This window comes from Schistocerca serialis, chromosome 4, assembly GCF_023864345.2.
Source record: "Schistocerca serialis cubense isolate TAMUIC-IGC-003099 chromosome 4, iqSchSeri2.2, whole genome shotgun sequence".
Lineage (NCBI taxonomy): Eukaryota > Metazoa > Arthropoda > Insecta > Orthoptera > Acrididae > Schistocerca > Schistocerca serialis.
The window spans coordinates 418567789-418586202 of NC_064641.1; positions in this window are offsets into that span (position 1 = coordinate 418567789).

Below are 18414 nucleotides of genomic sequence, written 5' to 3' on the forward strand. Positions count from 1 at the left end.
GAATTCCATTTCAGATTGTCTTGTAAGTAAACAAAGCAATTTTGTTTCAGTGACACTTAATTTTTTGGTTTTCCAAAGAAATATTTGGTTTTTTAATTTTGCTGTGTGTGGAATTGTATAGTGATGTTTTTTTTTTCTTTCTTTTTTTTTAAGGGTTAATCAGTAGTTTACTCCTCACAAACCATTCTAAAATCTTTTCATTTGTGACTTCAGCATACAGCCTAAGAGCCTTTCTATTTCCACCTTCAGTCAATACACTGGTGTCATCTGCAAATAGGACTGGTTTGGAGTGTCAAACATGTAGACGGAAATGCAAAGTTATCTGTCAAATGTAGTACCTAATAAAATGATTCTTGCCCCCCCAAAAATATTTTCAAGTTGACGCCTCTGCTAAGGTGTCACTTTCATTGACTACAGAAATGTGTGGCTTATTAGCTGTTTGACTACTGCAACACAGTCTTTTTAATTCTTTACAGACAGTCACTGTGCCAGCTGAACTGCTGGTAGCGCTTTGGAACTCATGAGATTCCTTCCACTGATTTCATGCAATTTTTTACAACCACCTTCTGCACTGCTCAATGATCTTTGTCTGTCAGTACATGAAGTTTGCTTGGTATTGGTTTAGATGTGGTTGTTTCTTCACATTTCCAGTTCACAATCACATCACCAACTGTTGACTTGGGCAGCTTTAGAAGGATTCAAATGTCTCTTTGTTACTTAGGTGACATCCAATGACTAGTTGATGTTCAAAGTCAATGAGGTCCCCTGACCAACCAAATTCTGCTATTAGTGTTTCTCTACTGACAATGCAATACTCATTGTCTCATTTTATACTGGTGGGTCTGCCTCCTGGAAGGATACTAGGGAAAAGCAGAGTAGTTCTAACAGAAATCACAAGAAAAACACTAATGTGATCGATTCAAGAATATTTTCACAATGTTTTGAGTCTTTACTATGTAAGAAAGACAAAATACACAGAAAGAATTCAGGTGTATATTTCTAGGCTCATAATAGGTCAGTATAGCCCAAATGAAAATGTAACACACAATCACGTAACTTAAATGATAATCTTTGGAAGAAAGGTGATGTAATTCCCACAAAACCATGAGGCATACAGACAATTTTTCCTCCCTCTCAATAGAATGGGACAGAAAATTGCAAATTTTGGTATGAAGTTCTCCACCATTAACTGCCCGTTGACTTTGGGATAGATATGTACATTTATTAATATTGTGTTTATGCATGTTCTTCCAAGTTGTTGTTTCCATTTTATGCACAATATTTAGATGACAAACCCAGTCATCTTCCTAATATGTTGTGAATTTTGCTGTTATGCGCAGTCACTGCCTGGACTCCAACCACACTGTACTACTGTCGGTCTCACATCGCTATTTATAGCTGACTTTGATTCATGATGCGTCACTATGCCCTTTGATGCTCTTTTGCTTTCCAGAGCTCACACTGACATTCCCTAACATACCAATTCTCTCAGCATTTTCCAACTCTGAGAAATGTGATGGCCAGCGAGATTTTAATAAATCGAGTGCTGGATCTCAAGCCTTATTTAATTTTAAACTGCCATCCCTCTTTATTTGGTTTCTGACATCTTTATTTTGATAGACTCCTTCATTATGCTAATTCAGAAGTTGGCATTTGCACAACAATACTGGCCTCATTGTATTTTATTTCATGATTACATTTGAAGCAGTGCTTGGTGACAATTTGCTTGGTTGCTCTACTTGCAAGTCACTGATGCTCCTTGCATCTCCCCTCAACTCTTCTGATAGTTCGTCCCACATAAGACATGCCACATTCACGTAGATTGCAAAATAAACCCAACTTTCAGAGACCTAGATCTTCAACATTTCAAATAAGACTTCTTGTCTTATAGGAAGGAGCAAAAAACATTGGATGCTACGTTTTGACAGGAGTCTACTAATTCCAGGTACTGGGTGAGCGTAAGGTAGGTAAGTGATTTTCCGCTGGTCTTCTCAACTTCTTTCTCGGGCATTTTTTATGTTGGCTGCATTTCCCATTTAGTCTGATGATTTGAGTTTTTACGTTGTATCTTTATTTACAACAGTACCTCTGCAGGACTCATTAGAGCCTATCAGCAGCCAGTTTGAGAAAGAGCTTGTGGCATTATTTAAACATGTGCTTACGTCAACTTATTTCTTATTCAATGACCAGTATTTTGAACAAGTGGGCGGCGTTGCCATGGGAAGTCCTCTGTCTCCCATGGTGGTCAACTATTTTATGGAAGACTTTGAGGAAAAAGCACTGCATTTGGCAAGTCTCAAACTTCCTGCTTCTGGCAGTATGTACATGATACTTTTGTGATGTGGCTCCACACAGAATAGAGACATTACCTGTGTTTCTCCAGCATTTGAACTCACTCGCTCCATCCCAATATACAGTTCACAATGGAAGTGTAAAAGGATGAAATTTTATCATTCCTGGACATCATAGTCAGAATAAAAGCTGATGGTACACTAGGACATTGCATCTATCACAAATCAACTCATTTGGAGCTATATTTGCAGGCCACCACTGCGCAATGTGGTAGAGCCATACGCTCTTTGGTGCATAGAGCACATGTGGTCCCAGATGCCGACAATCTGCCTGGTGAGCTACGACACCTAAGAATGGTCAAAAAACAGAAATGAGCATATGGAATTGTTGGCCGGGAGCCCCCATTCGGGGAAGTTTGGCTGCCAAGTGCAGGTCTTATGCCATTCGACCCCACATTGGGCGACTTGCGTGCTGGTGATGAGGATGAAATGATGAGGTCAACACAATACCCAGTCCCCAAGCGGAGAATATCTCTGACATGGCCGGGAATCGAACCCAGGTCCGCTTGCATGGGAGGCAAACATGTTACCACCTAGCTAAGCAGGCAGACACCTAAGATTGATATTCCAACAGAATGGCTATTCCAATATGGAGATATGCATTGCATTTCGTTCTAAGCAAAGTCGAAGCAGGGATGTAAATGAAGATGCAGCGGCCTATTTTGGCAGCATGTCTTCAAGAATAGAAAGAATCCTCAAGAGGCACAACATCAACGGCGTTTTTCGACCACCAGCAAAACTGAGGAATTTATTTTGCTTGGTCAAAGATATCCTTGGCCTTAGGAAATGTGATGTGTATAAAATCCCATGCCAATGTGGAAAATCATATGTTGGGCAGACATGCCAAACCATGCAAGAATGTTGTATCAAACACCATCATCACACATTCCTGGGGCAAACTGATAAATCTGCAGTAGCAGAGGATTGCCTGGACATGGAGCATCGAATGTTGTATGAAAAGTCTAAAGTTTTATCCCCAGCATCATCTTTATGGGTCTGTGTCATTAAGGAGGCCACACACGTCCATACGGCAGACAATCTTATCAACAGGGATGCAGGCGTTCAACTAAGTGCCACCTGGAATCCACCACTGGCTGCCATTAAATCAAAACAGGGAAAACAAAAACTTCGAGTTCATCACACGATGCAATGAACTACTGAGATTTAATACAGCCTTTAACCACAGGACCATCCGGCAGCACAGGCATTGCCCATAGCGCACGCGTGGATGGCCTTTCCACGGCTCTCAACAGGAGGCACTAGGCGCAGTGCTTTCCTCCAGCTATGACCATTTTCCCACGCACGCGTATTGCCTGCTCCTGGAATGATAAATTTCAATGCCGCCATGTGATTATCATCAGTCGTGCCTTGCAGCAAGGACAGCAGCAGCTAGCACCACCTGATGATGTCGAGCAGTTGCATCGATGAAACTTTGGGCGAACTACACAATTCAATCTGGCAGCAAACCTGGGAAGCACATTTGTAACAGATCCATCAGGAAAGCATGAAAAGTCACATATTTTTCTTCTTCTTCTTAGCACCATTTAGTTGGAACAGGATTCACTGTTTGAATCTAACACTTCCTGTGGTTTAGGATTCTTGATCTTAGATCCATGTTCATAGTGTCTAGTCACTGTAATTTAGGTCCCCCACAATTCCTCTGGCCTTTGACAGTGGGATGATAGGCTGAGCTGATAACTGAAGTAGGTGGTACCCATATGATGAGTCCATATTACCAAAGTACGTATTATTGCATCTTTTCATTGACTGAAACCGCTGCAGCTAATTGCTGAATCACTGTACAATTGATGTAGTAGAGGCTTGGGATGTGCACTTAATTTATTAAAATCTAACTAGCCATCACACCCACCCACATTGGAAAATTTGCATTTTACAGAATATGAGAGTGAGCTCTGTTTTTTTAAAAAAAAAAAAAAAAAAAAAGCATCAAAGGGCATAGAAGGTATGAGAACTGAACTCAGCTATTAATAGATTAATAGTAGTGTGAGACTAACAACAACTAACAGTCTGGCCGAAGTCAAGACAACGAATACACATACCAGCAAATTCGCAACACCTGGAGATGATCAAGATATTGTGCATAACACAAACAACAAATAGGCAGAACAACCAGAAGTACATTATTAATCCACTGTGCCAAGAAAACCTGAGAGATCACATCACTTCCCTCTACAGGGAGTAGATTTTTCCACAACATACTGAAGTTGGATAAGCTCCACCAAAAAGAAGGTCAACTTCTCAGTACGTTGACCTGCCTGTCAAGGTGTTGAGATGAACATGTTGTACTTAACATTCATTAAAATCAAGCATCACATTAGCACCCCCAGAGACAAATGGGGATATGCACCGTGGATGTCTGGCTCTAGTGTAAGAGAGAAATCATGACACCCAGCACATGCTAGAAGTCACTTCAGAAGACCTTCTTTAACTCCATCTTTACATATTACATAAATTCTCTGCAGATTTTTGTGATGAATTGACAATACAACACTGGTCACAGGCAGAAGCAATGCATTTGAAAATGTGAGCACCCCAGAAAGCAACATTTTATCACTTGCACAAGAAGCCAAGACAAGACGTTAGAGGGTGCATTGTAATTAATCTCAGTCACAAACACTTGGATGAGGGTATACTGAAGATCCTTGCTAAACAGCTAAATTTCATGCCCACTTCAAAAAGAGACCTCCAATATCAGATTACATCAGCTCCATGGAGCATGTTGTAGCTTCTCTCCAACAGGAAGCAGCAGATGGGCTTTGCCGCAAAACTTGTAAGCACTCACCAAGACACCAATACTAAGATCAAACATCTGCAAGGAATAACAAGTAACAATGAGTAATCTGCGGGAGGATGTGGAAACTATTGGCACACCTGCACACCAGCTGGCAAAATACCTGAAATTCATTCTCAGAAAATATATGTAGAAGTACAAACACCACACCCACAGAAGAATGCACGGATCCCTGCGTCACAGTGCATATAGAAAACCTATGCACATTAACCTGTATCTCCACACCTCAAACCATCACCATAAGTCACAAGGAACTTTGGTGCTAAAGACTGGTCCGCAGAGCTCGCAAAGCTCTAATGTTTTCAGACAAGGAGAGCTTCACTGAAGAATTTGAGCACCTACGAATAGTGTTCCACAGAGAATGGGTGCTCCTATCATCAAATTGAACAGGCTATGCAGTCAAAATCAGAAATGCCTGAGGAAGAGATTGATCCAAGATCAAGAAAGAGGAGCGAAAAATCATGTATCTACCTTACGCTGACCTGATATCTGGAAAGATCAGTACACACCTATGGAAGTATGACATCTAGTGTATTTTGCTCCCTTCAGCTGAGATAAAAAGTATTCGTTGCAATGTTAATGATGATCTAGATCTCTAAAACAGGTGCGTATCACATTCCATGCAAATATGACATGTCTTATGTGTGGCAGATTATCAGAACAATCAAGAAGAGATTCAAGGAACATCAGCGTTATACGCAACTAAAACAGTCAAGTGAATTAGCTGTCACCAAGCAATGTCTTGAATATATTCATGAAATTGAATATATTGAGACCAGTATTGTGGTGCAAACGTCAAGTCCCTGGGACAATATAACTACAGAGCCTATTGCAATTAAGATGCCACAAAACCTAATAAACAGGGAAGGCTATTTCAACTTATATTACACTTGGTGTCCTGCACTTAATTTATTAAAATGTTACCAGCCATCACGTCCGCAAATGCTGAGAGAATTTTCATCTCTCAGTATATCAATGTGAGCTCTGAAAAACAAATGATGATCAAAGGACATAGTGGGCATCGGGAACAGAAGTCTGCTATAAATAGAGCTTGAGAGCAAAACAATAGTTCACAGTCTGGGCACAGTCTATGCAGTAAGTACACATAACAGCAAAACTCACTACACCTGAAGATGATAGCTGGGTCAGATGTCAAAAAACTTTGCATAAAAATAGGAACAATAGCTTGCCAGAACATCTGGAAGTATACTATTCATTAATTGCACTGAGAAAGCCTGAGATACTATATGCAGATTTACTTTACATTACATAATAATCTTGCAAGTCTCAGCTGAGCAAAATACTGAGGCAGCCTCCATCTGACTACTGTAAATCTATTATGGATCCTCAGCCATTGTTAGTACTAGTGAACAGATAACAAATTTTCCCAGATAATTAGGTACCAAACAAGGTGATTCTGACTCATCTAAGCTGTTCTCAGCTTTATTGCAAATGACAACGTCAAAAGTGAAATGAGAGGACAGATGAATTAGAGATAACGGGAGGCAGCTCAAAAACTTGAAATTTGCTGGTGGAAAATATCATGTTACAAGCTATCTTTAGTTGCTGATATTATATCCAATTGTAAGTTAAGACTGCCTTGGTTGATACTTTTCAAAAACAAAAATTATGTTCAATAAATGGATCTCATCAGAATATGTTTACAATGACATGATGTTTCTGGAAAATGACAGCAAGTACATTATCTGTGTCAGCATGTAAACATAGGGAGTTATAAAGCTTTTAGCAAATTCTCATGTCTTCAAATCCAATATGATAGCAAACATGAAGAGAATAGTTCAAATCCAATATATCTTAACAGTGATGAACTACAGGTGTGAGAGCTAGGCAGTGAAGGAATTTATGTAGTGAGAACTCTGGGCTGGCTATTACACCATGGAAAGGTTTGTACTAGGCTTTGAGAATCAATGTGAGAAGAGACCAAGTGATATACAATCTTTTTCAAAAGTCAAAGGTATCTTGGAAAAAGCAGTCTCTTTGAAATTGCAGTGGAGTGGCCATGTTCCCAGAAACAAGGACGAGAGAGAGGCAAAACTACTAGTACTACAATGGACTCAAGAAACAGATGAATACACAGTAGGGCATCAGACTGGTGTGATAAGAGGATGTCCATCAATTACATGAGCCCAAAATGGGGTGGGGCAATGAAAATCTCACATCAACCTTTTAATTGGCTCTGAGCACTATGGGACTTAACTTCTGAAGTCATCAGTCCTCTAGAACTTAGAACTACTTAAACCTAACTAACCTAAGGACATCACACACATCCATGCCCAAGGCAGAATTCAAACCTGCGACCGTAGCGGCCGCACGGTTCCGACTGTAGCGTCTAGAACTGCTAGGCCACTCCGGCTGGCCTCAACCTTTTAATTCACAGAATGTATATTACTATAACAGACAACATTTTGTTTTGCACAATTAATTACAATCATAGACAATTTTAAAGTGCTCACCAATCTTTATGGTCTCTGTGAACCAAACTGAATGTTTTACATGTGTGCACATACAGGGTTTCTCAATTTGAAACAAGTACCACTCAAGTGTCAGATTACATTTGGGAATTCCCTGCTACACTGGTCAAAATCACTGCGTGCCAGTCCGTGAGTCAGACATGATCTTCTGCAATGCATATACAGTTGATGTTATTGTTTTCAACATGAATTTCTGTTGAAACTTTTACAACACATATATATTAAGGGGCATACTGACATGTAGAGAAACACTTGCAAGCAATAAGTTAATTACTGTGGATGGTATATAAACTGAAGCTTACCAACAAGAAATCCTTTAGTAATCATACAAATCAAGAGATCAGAAAGCCACATAATCATATGCTTCAAAGGAAGGTACAAACAATGGTGTCTTTTATCTGCAAAGTAACAAGCAAAAGAATCAATGACATTTAATGTATCAAAAAGGTCAGTTTTTTTGGGAACTTTCAAAACAATTAATACTATTTTCATGGAGCCATTTTTTGTGTGTGTCTGAATACTACTCAGGATTGGCATGTTTAAAATAAAGTATTTTTAATTAGTTTTAAAACATTGTTTAATCACTGTGTAAGTAAAACATTCTCATTAAAGTGTTTTAAGCAATGTGAGCTGTGGCAACTCCATTTCATTTTCTCTCTGTCTTGCTGGTGCATTCTCTCACTGGCATCTCAATAGGCGGCAGGAAATTAACTTGCAGTTTTCGTAGATGATCACTGGCTCAGTGAGTTGAAAACAGGCTGGCAGTGGATTCTGAGATGAGAATGGGCTGGAGGGGTGCAGCGTAAGGGTATCACACATGAGTTTTCATGTGCAAAGGTTCTTTCGGCTGTTAGTTCTGTTTGTGCAGAAATCAACTTATCTCTCCTTTGGGTAGTGGCAATCACAATGCTGTACTGATGGTGTCCACCTATCGCCTTCGGTGGATTTGCAGTTCTCTGTTTATCCATGCTGTGTGGACCTGGATCCTTGCAGTTTTGCCCTCATCGTTGCTACATATGAAAAGAACATTACTGGAAAATTTTGCAGTCAGTATGGCTCGCACTCTAATATCTGTGCCTCTGCTGTTGGTGCCTTATGGGTCAGTGACACATTTTAGTTTACTGCGATTAATCTTGGCTGCAACCATGATGCACCTTTGTATTTATTTCACTGATAGAAATTTTTGATGTGAATTAGTGACTGTCCTCGCACTGGCGATAAAGTGTAAGACAGACCCTTATTTGCTGTGGATTACCAAGGTTATAAACTGTACAGCACTTTCAAATCCAGTGGTTTGCTAGTAAAACTTAACTTTCACCTCATGTGTATCACAATTTTGTGTTTGAGTTTTAGTTGAATGAAGTTCTTTACTCAGTTACATTAACTTGCTTTTGAGCCGTGTGACATAATTCTTGTACACTGATAGAATTTTTTACATTTTGTAAGATTTGTAATTTTTCCTTTTAATTATTTTAAGGGAAATTAATGTGTGTGTTTTGAAACTAGGTTCTAGATGGCTGTCAAGCCAAGGACTGATTCAAGAAAACACGGTTTTTAGTGCCTACTCCCTAAGTATTCCCTTGAAGGGGCACGCTTACTCATTTATTTGTTCTTTCTGTTTGTTCAACTAGACACCTGGCCATGCAACTGTGATGCAGTTTACACAAATTGTTTGGAGATACATTATTATATTTTTATACTCCCTTACCAGTGATTTAAGATCTATTTCCTTTAAGAGTAGTATTTGCTACCTTATTTTATGAAGGATTTTTTTGGGCTTATAGCTATGATCTCTTAAGGTGGTGATTGTTGGTCATGTAATCTGTATTTCTGTTGCCTATATTTCACCTACATGGTGTTTGTTAGCAGTACCTCTTGGCCTTGTAAAGTGCTAGCCTGGAATTTTGGCAGCCGACAGCTGTGAGGGCCTGTTGCTGTTGTGGCCTTGCATGTGTCTTCTGGCTGTGTTTGAGGCATGTCTACTTTTGCTATAGTGGAACTGTTCACCTTTGCAGCTTGTCTTAAGTTTCACCTTTCCTTCTTAAGGCTCAGATGTATTTGCTTTAACTTATAAATATACTGCCTAAAGCTCTTATATATGAACGACATTTTAATTAAAATTTTGAAGTAGTTCTTTTGCCTGTTCAAATATTTGTGTATATACTTTGTGTGCTGAGGAAAATTTTAATACAATTTCCATTCTGATTGTAATCTCCTTAGATTTCTATTTTTAATTATATCTCACTTGAGCTTAATTTGTCAGTGTATCCGTTCTGTGGATGTAAGAAAATTTTGTCAAATCTGTCATTCTTTGGTGTTTATTCTAAATTACCAGTTCTTAATAGTTGTGACTGTTTACGAAGACTGTCCAAAAGTTATCTTTTGCATACTTACTTTTTAAGAAAGGTTTTATTATGATTACTTTTATTTGTTGCTGGCACTGACTCCTTGGGGTAGCAAGAATTTAAAGTTCACTCATGTCAATCTGTGGTTAAAATTTATAAAGATATATTTTCCTTTAATAACCTCTTATGTTCAGATATATTTGATGACAACTGTATTATTTTGTGCTATCGTGCGAACTGTAAATAGATGCGATCATTCAAAGGACAAATGTCTGCATTGGAGGAATCTACTAAAAGCCCATCTCCACAGATTCCCTGAAGAGGCCACATTGTTTTCGAATTTATGATGATGATGATGATGATGATAATGATATGAATGTTCAAGTACTTCACCAACTTAAACTCTCTTTACATTATGATTAGTTTCCTTATAATGTTCACATATTCACTTTTGAATGAAGTAGGGTCACTAAAGATGGACAGCACATAAGGAAAGAATACAGAAGTAAAAGATATTAAGAAACCTCCAAAATTGAAAAATACAAGGGCTGTTAAAGTAAGGTGACTTCAAATAGGGTAGGCAATGTACATTTGATTATTGTTCTTTTTTTCATTATGTTGGTACGCAGGTCCAGAGCATGTGGTCACAGTTTAAAGTGCACAGCATATTTCATTTGTTTTTGACAGAAAGGTCAGACACGTTTTACTGTGCTCAACAATTTTTGATTATTATTAAAAAAATGGAGCAAAGAATTTGCATCAAATTTTGTGTGAAAAATGGAATCAAGTGTTGTAAAACACTTGAAATGTTGACAGTGGCATATGGTGAGTCTGCTGTAAGAAAAAAAAAATGTTTGCAAGTAGTACAAGCTCTTCCAAGATGGCTGAAAAGATGCCAATGATGAACCTTGCTCTGGATGCCCCAGCACAAGAACAACATATGATAACGTCAAAGCTATGAAGAAAATTGTTTTGGAAAAATCGTCGAATTACTGTAAGAGAAGTTTCTGAGGATGCTGGCATGTTTGTCAGCTTGTGTCATGAAATTTATTTGAATGTTTTGGGCATGAGACATGTGTCAGCGAACTTTGTTCCAAAAGTTCTCAACTTTGATTAAAAGACCTGATGCCCAAGCATCTCTCAGGAGCTCTTGAATGACGTCAATGACCCTGATTTGCTCAGAAGGGTCAAAACTGGTGATTAAACATGGGTTTATGGTTACAATGTTGGGACCAAAGGCCAATCATCCCAATGGAAGAATTCCAGAGAGCCAAGACTGAAATAAAGCACACCAAATTCAATCAAATGTCAAAGTTTTGCTCACTTTTTTTTTCAATTTACCATGGAATAGTGCATCATGAACTTTTGCCTCAAAGTCGTACAGTCAATAAGGACTATTACCTTGACATTACGCGCCTTTTGCAAGAAGCAACATGCAAAAAATCGTCCAGCATTGTGAAACAATTCATGGTTTTTGCATCACAACAATGCACCTGCTCAATCATCATTGCCTGCGAGAGATTTTTTTGGCCAAAAACAACACGACAATCATGCCACAGCCAGCATATTCCCTGTTATTGGGCCCTGCGACTTTTTCCTGTGCCCAAACCTGAAGAGACGTATGAAAGAACGAAGATTTTCAACGATTGACGAAAAAACTGCATCGCTGGAAGTATTTAGGGATGTACCAAAAAATGTTTATGAGAAGTGCTTCAAGGATTGGAAGAAGAGTTGGCAAAAGTGTATGGTATCTGAGGGAGATTACTTTGGAGAGGGCAACATGAATACTGATGAAATATTTTTTTTATAAAAATATAAAGTCATCTTACTTTTTGTATTTCTTAAAACATTACTTTCTGTGTGACAGTGTATTCCTATGAGATGAAGGCTTTTTAGACTAAGGACTATAGGTGCACTGTGAAAATATGATGATGGTCATATATTGAGAGACGAGGGTCTTCGAAGTATGAGTCTGATAATGGAAGGAAATTAAAAAACTGTAGAGACGCCATGGTTGAAGTAAATGGACCAAGTTATGAAATATGTTGGGTATAAGACCTAGAAAGAAATGGTGGAGGATGCTGGAATACATGTGGAATGCAGATCTGCTAACCACAATGCTACCAACCAATTATCACACAACACAGAAGAAAAGGGTAGTAGGACAAAGAAGTGATGACATCTGTGGAAAACTTGTGTCTGGTTAATTTACTTGGGATTTCTTTCCAGTAGCTATGCTAATGTCAGCATAATTTTGAGATTTGTGCAAGTTTGCAAACTTCTCCACCAGCATTGGCAGTGCATGTTAATGTCATGTCCCCTGGAGAATGGCAAGCACAAATACAATAAATTATTTCAGGTGAAGTACATGTTCTAGAAGATTATCATGCAAATCGATTTCCACTACCAATAGTTAACAAATCCTAAAAAAAGGCAAATTTGTGTAACAGTCGTGCCGCTACTCACTTCAAATTTCAGGAATTCATCTACAGATTACTTGTGGTTCAGTATTTACATTTATAAAAGACTAATAGCAGCACTACGTAGCAAACTCATTTCTGGTATGCATAAATAAACATGCACCCAATGTAACATCTACAGCATTCATATTGGGTAATACCTACACATACGGTACTGTTCAGTATGAACGTGTTCACCCTAAGAAGCCACATAAGCAGTTAATCTCATGTCAAGAGGCATCTAAATGTTGAATATCTACCCAAGGTACAGTATCCCAAGTTGCTTGGACATTTTGGGATTGCTTGGAAATGGTTGTTGACAGAAAAGGATTGGAAATTATGTTCTGTCCAAATGCCTCCCAAATGCTTGATAAAGAAAAGCACTTAGCATACAGCACTACAGTGCATTGGGTTGCCCTTGTTTAACAAGTGAACAGGCTACTCTGTCAGAAGATTAGGTCTCATAATGTGTCTATGTATGTCTGGATGATAGAAGTTATAAAATGGATGCACAAACTAAACATTCTTGGTGACGAGCTGGCTGTGTAGCCAATTGATCCACATACCATACTCACTTGTGTGGACCTGAAAGGCAAGTGAGATTTCCTATTCACTGACATCTGTCTACAAATACAGCAATTTTAAGTTTGTAACCATAATGGAACTACTTAAAATACTGTAACTGCAGAAGTAGAATCAACGTAAGAAAATATAGCCTGCTATGGACCATTACGGAATAGACCATACTGTACACCAAATAAATAATACCTAAAACAATGACTGAATACCTCCAACATAATTTCTTTCAATTCTCCACTAACTCCTTTCCTTCGCCACAGCAATGTGGTAATGTACATCCACATTCAGCAATTGACTAATTATTGTTGATGAGGCTATACGGGGGCTACAGTGGTTTTGATTTCTATGGCAGACACCATCCAGTTTGCCAGGAAGCTCCCAATGATCCTTCTGTCAAAGCACTCATAACTACATTAGTATGGTAAAGCAAGGAAAATCTGTTATGGGAAACCCTCTATGCCTTCACCATCAGTTCATGACAAACCACAAGATGCAAACAAAACAACCTGAATGTCACTGTTCAGATAAATTAAAAGTCACTTAATTTGCTAATGTTTATTTTCTTTCTGTTATTGCATGCACTTTAAGTGAAATTTTCTCTCCTTTGCAATCAGAATTCCTAAATAAAAGATTGGCATATACTATCATGTCACTGTCCTGTGGCCAGTGTTCTGTAACCATCACAAATAATCACTGCACCCTATCTATACTCTCTGTTTTAAACCCCCTCCGGGTTGGACAATGTTCGAAGTGTTTGCTTTAGTTTAGATCAGCATATTTACAACTTTAGAAACTGCTTGTTAAACTTTTCTTTTATTCACGCAAGTACCCTGTGGCCTGTCATACTCCTCTTCCGAATCTTAGCACTAAACTATGGCCAGTCTCATTGTCTCTGTATCAGTATTAGTAACTTGGAGTTAATATCTGAGCTGCAGTATTGCAATGTTACTCCTGTAATGCTAGTCTTTACTTAACAGTTCCAAGTGTCTTTTCCATGCTCTTAAGATTTACAACCATGCATAAAAGTCTCATTTTAAAGAGCCTCTATTTTTTATCACATTGTATGCTAACTGGCCCAATAACAAAGGTCCCAGAAATTGACAGTAACTACAATCATTTCCCCTCATTAAATGTAGACTTCTTAATGTATGTGACATACAAGACATCCAGCAATTGCCTCTACCAACATTTGAATAAGTAATTTAGTTTGTTTGTTCAAATGATTTATTTCTGACACAGTTTCACTGTCTTGCAGACATTGATTAAAATTGTAAATATAAAAAGAAGTTTACAAAATAACTGATACAATGTAAAATAAAAAATAATGTCATTTAATATTTACATCACTAAAAAAGCAACAATCATAAACTGCTATAAATGGAACATACCATCATGAACTGGTATTAAAGCCACAATGGCTGTGCATTTTATTAATAAAATAAATAGCAGTTCACAATTTTCAAGGAACATTGCACACTACACACTGCTTGCCTGAAGTAGTGATTTAGAAAATTATACATAAAATAATCACTCAGTCCCCTCACACACATAGAAAATTCTTACAACAAATAGGAAGCTGACTTTGTAAGGTGCAATATTGTGCTTCTAATGTATTACCCTGTAATTTATGGGTTTTAGTATTCTGTGCTATCATGATTTACTACACACTGCAATTTTAATAACTGAGAATTGTATCACATTGCTGGAAAGAATCTTTTTTCTGTGCCTGTAAGGCCTATAATTAGTGACCAGCTGCAAGTCAAAAATTAAGTACAAAACTTTTTTTTTTTCTTTGAGCATTTCAATGAAAGTCACATATTTTCATTGACACTCAATCACAGCAATAATAAAGTAATCAAATTTTTTAAGTACAAACTGAAAAATTCAGAAGCTAAGATTATGTATGCTAAACAACACTACAGACAAACATGAAACACACAATAAAATGTCACATTACTTTAAAATGTTGTTCTGTTTGTGATACAGAACTTCCTTTTGACAGTACATTACGAACTAAAATAAATATCTCTGTACTTTGCCAGCTAGACACGTTTCATTTCTTATAAACCATGTGCTTAGAATCAGAAAGATACTTCTTATATTGGTAAGACAATTTTCAGGGCCCCATGCATTCCGAAATTGCAAAAATATTTACAGGATTAATAATTAATTTTGATATCTCTAGAATTGAAATTTGTATCAGAAATCAGTATGAACACAAATATGTAAACTATGGGTTGCTGAATACATGCATAATGTTTATATGATGCTGCTCTTAATACTTCCAATAATGGTGTGAAAACTGATAACACAAAATATTTAATATTAAACTGTTGGGAATATGGCTCATTTTATCAACATAATGGAAATCTTGGAACATTCATGAATTATATCAAATTCCAAGTACATCACAGCTATAAAAAAAATGCACTGTGCACCTTTTGAGCTTCTGTCAAAATAATACCACACATTACATGTGCAGGTACCCTTTCACAAATTTTTTTATTTTACTATACCACATTTAACTTCACACTGCCAAACCACATTTGTAAATACTGAAGTGACGATTCTTTTCGTGATCCAATCTCTCTCCTTGTGGCACTTTACGACCAACAGTGGATGGTTTACGTACCTGAAGCCTGTCATTTGCCGTAAATTCAATGTTTTTACATTTAACCCTTTGACGAACAGATTCTCTCCAGTATGGACACAAACCAACATTAGGTCTGCATGTCTTACATTTATTTTGACCATACTTGCATCTGATTACTCCAAATTTCCTGTTACCTAAACATAATGGACAGTCAAGTGTATGGACCAAGGTTTTCCTGTTTTTCTCATTCTCTTCTTGAGATGATGGTGCAGAATACCAGCTGGGGTACCAACCACCCATAGTAATGGATGTTGACACCCAACCACCCATCAAAATTGATGTTGATAACCACGCCCCCATTTGCTCAGATCAGGTATGGAGATCCTTTGTTGCTGTTACAAGAATTTTATTGTTGTGGCTCAGTAAGACACCCCACCTATAAAACAAAAACTTACATCAAGCTAAATACTCCATCACAGTGTCACAATACATAAAAGTGGGAAAGCAAAGCAGAACATGACGTAGTACCTTTTAATAACCAAGTGAACACAAAATATGATAAATGTTGTTATATGGAAGTTATTTACATTGGCAAAAGATTGACCTTGCAAGAAACATGATGCAAACAAAGTTGCTGATGCTTGGAAAGTCAGTAGCTGAAGCACAATAAAGACTGCAGTGTTTCCCACTTCAAGTGTAAGAGTATCTATGCACTATTTGGAGACAATAAAAGATGTGCCATAACTTATTTTACTGCAAACAGACAATACATATGGAGGTAAACAATTTAAGTACAGAGACCAAAACACACTTTTATTTAAATAACGCAGAAAAATCACGCTGAAGTAAAACATTAAAATAGGCCCCAAAGTCATAAAATAAATCTATCGGCCTTTCCAGAGTGACTGATGGAATAATTGGAATTAGGCAAATAAAAATAAAAATTTGTTCTTTATTTAAATCCTTGATTTCTTTTTGGAGCACAAGCTTTTATTGGTTGGAAAACAAGATTAATGGCCATTTTAGTGATTCACATTACTTTTGTCATTAATTCAGAAAAATAAAGCTGTGGCAGACAGGACAAAATTGAGCCTTATGTGTTGCAGACTGCAGAATATTGCATTATTTCTCTCATTTATACATACATATAAAGCTAAACGTAACTTGCACACGAACTTCAAACTCCACGAATTATACATAGCACATGTTAATATAGGACAATTAATAAATCCGAGTTTTTGAAAAAAAGAAAGTTACATGATGGGCAGGACAGGTAATGCGACAGACAGGACATGTCCAATTACCGTTTCTCCAAAATTATATCAAACACCTCACAGATAGATAACACTACATAAAATGGTAGCAGTGACAGAACTAAAGCTTCAGTGAACAAATAGTGTCTTAAAAATAGTCCACAGACTAAATTAAAAAACAGAAAAACAAAATCTGTTTTAAATGTCATCAAACTTTTAAATCCTCCTCCATCTTTGTATACAACCTACAGGCTAAGGCCATTTATACTGGTCTGGTACACACATCACTACCATTTGCAAAATTTATTTCGACAAATCATGCTAAATCACTTCACCAGAATAATGATTTCCTTTGTATCTCCCAGCAACCCATTTCCCAGGTTCAATATCTGAAGAAACTTGCACGGACATTAATGTCACTGCTATTTTGAATATCAGGAGTATCACATTCTAAATCATCTGACTCAACCAAAGAGTAAACTTCGCGTATTCTTAGTCTCTTTTTTTTGATTTCATTTCTTTCTATACACTACACTTAACTGTTTCAGATGTACTTGTTTCTGCGAGCAGTGAATGATCTGCGTCACATGGAATGAAAAACAGGCTGGACTGAATTTTGGGCACATGTGACACTGTCAGCCACCACTTAGATATTTCTTCTTTCGCACAATCAAAGACAATGTGGACAGAAGAGACTTCACTCATATTCAGACCTTTCTTTTAACATTATCACCAATTCCATCAACTGCTTCTTTTCCATGGAATGTTGTAAAAACAGAAAGGAGCCGTGGCTTCTGACACCAAAGCCATCTTATGAATAGCATAATGAGCTCATGATAAATTTATTTTTAAACCTGAAATGATACCCCATCAGAGAAGACAAATACTGTTTATAGTTCAGATAGTTTTTCTTCTAGTTCATGTATTATATAACGCAAGAAGGTACGCATTGTATATGTGTCATGCGCAAATTGGTCACTATTTATTTCATAGGTTTCACTGTCATATCAGTTCAAGAATATGCAGTGAAGGTGGTCACTTGTTTGTAACAGCTATTTGCTGATTCTATTTCATCCCAGGATACCAACCTTTTTTTGTTTCTTGCAAAATCTTTTTTCTTCTCAAATTCTGCAGCTTGAATGATTTTTATAAACAAATGTTTTGTGAATACTGGAGACAGATCTGTAATTTTGGAAATCACTTCATGGAAAGTACTACTTTCTTTTGGATGACCAGGCTTCTTATTTTCCTTCTACCACTGCTTCCATTTCACAGACTCTTTCTTGCCAACACATTCAGGCAGAAGCTGTTAAAGATCACAGACGTTATTTGCTAGTATCATTATCTCCCAACATACAGGACTCACTCTCCATGTCACAAGAAACAAGAGGAAGCAGGTCTCTTCTCTACTGTGAAAGTTTACATACAAACTACTTACAGTGTCCAGCAAGTGATATTGGTAAACACACACATTATGTGGAGTATCTGTAATAGGCAGTACATACTTGGGACAAAGTTGGTAGAAAGAGA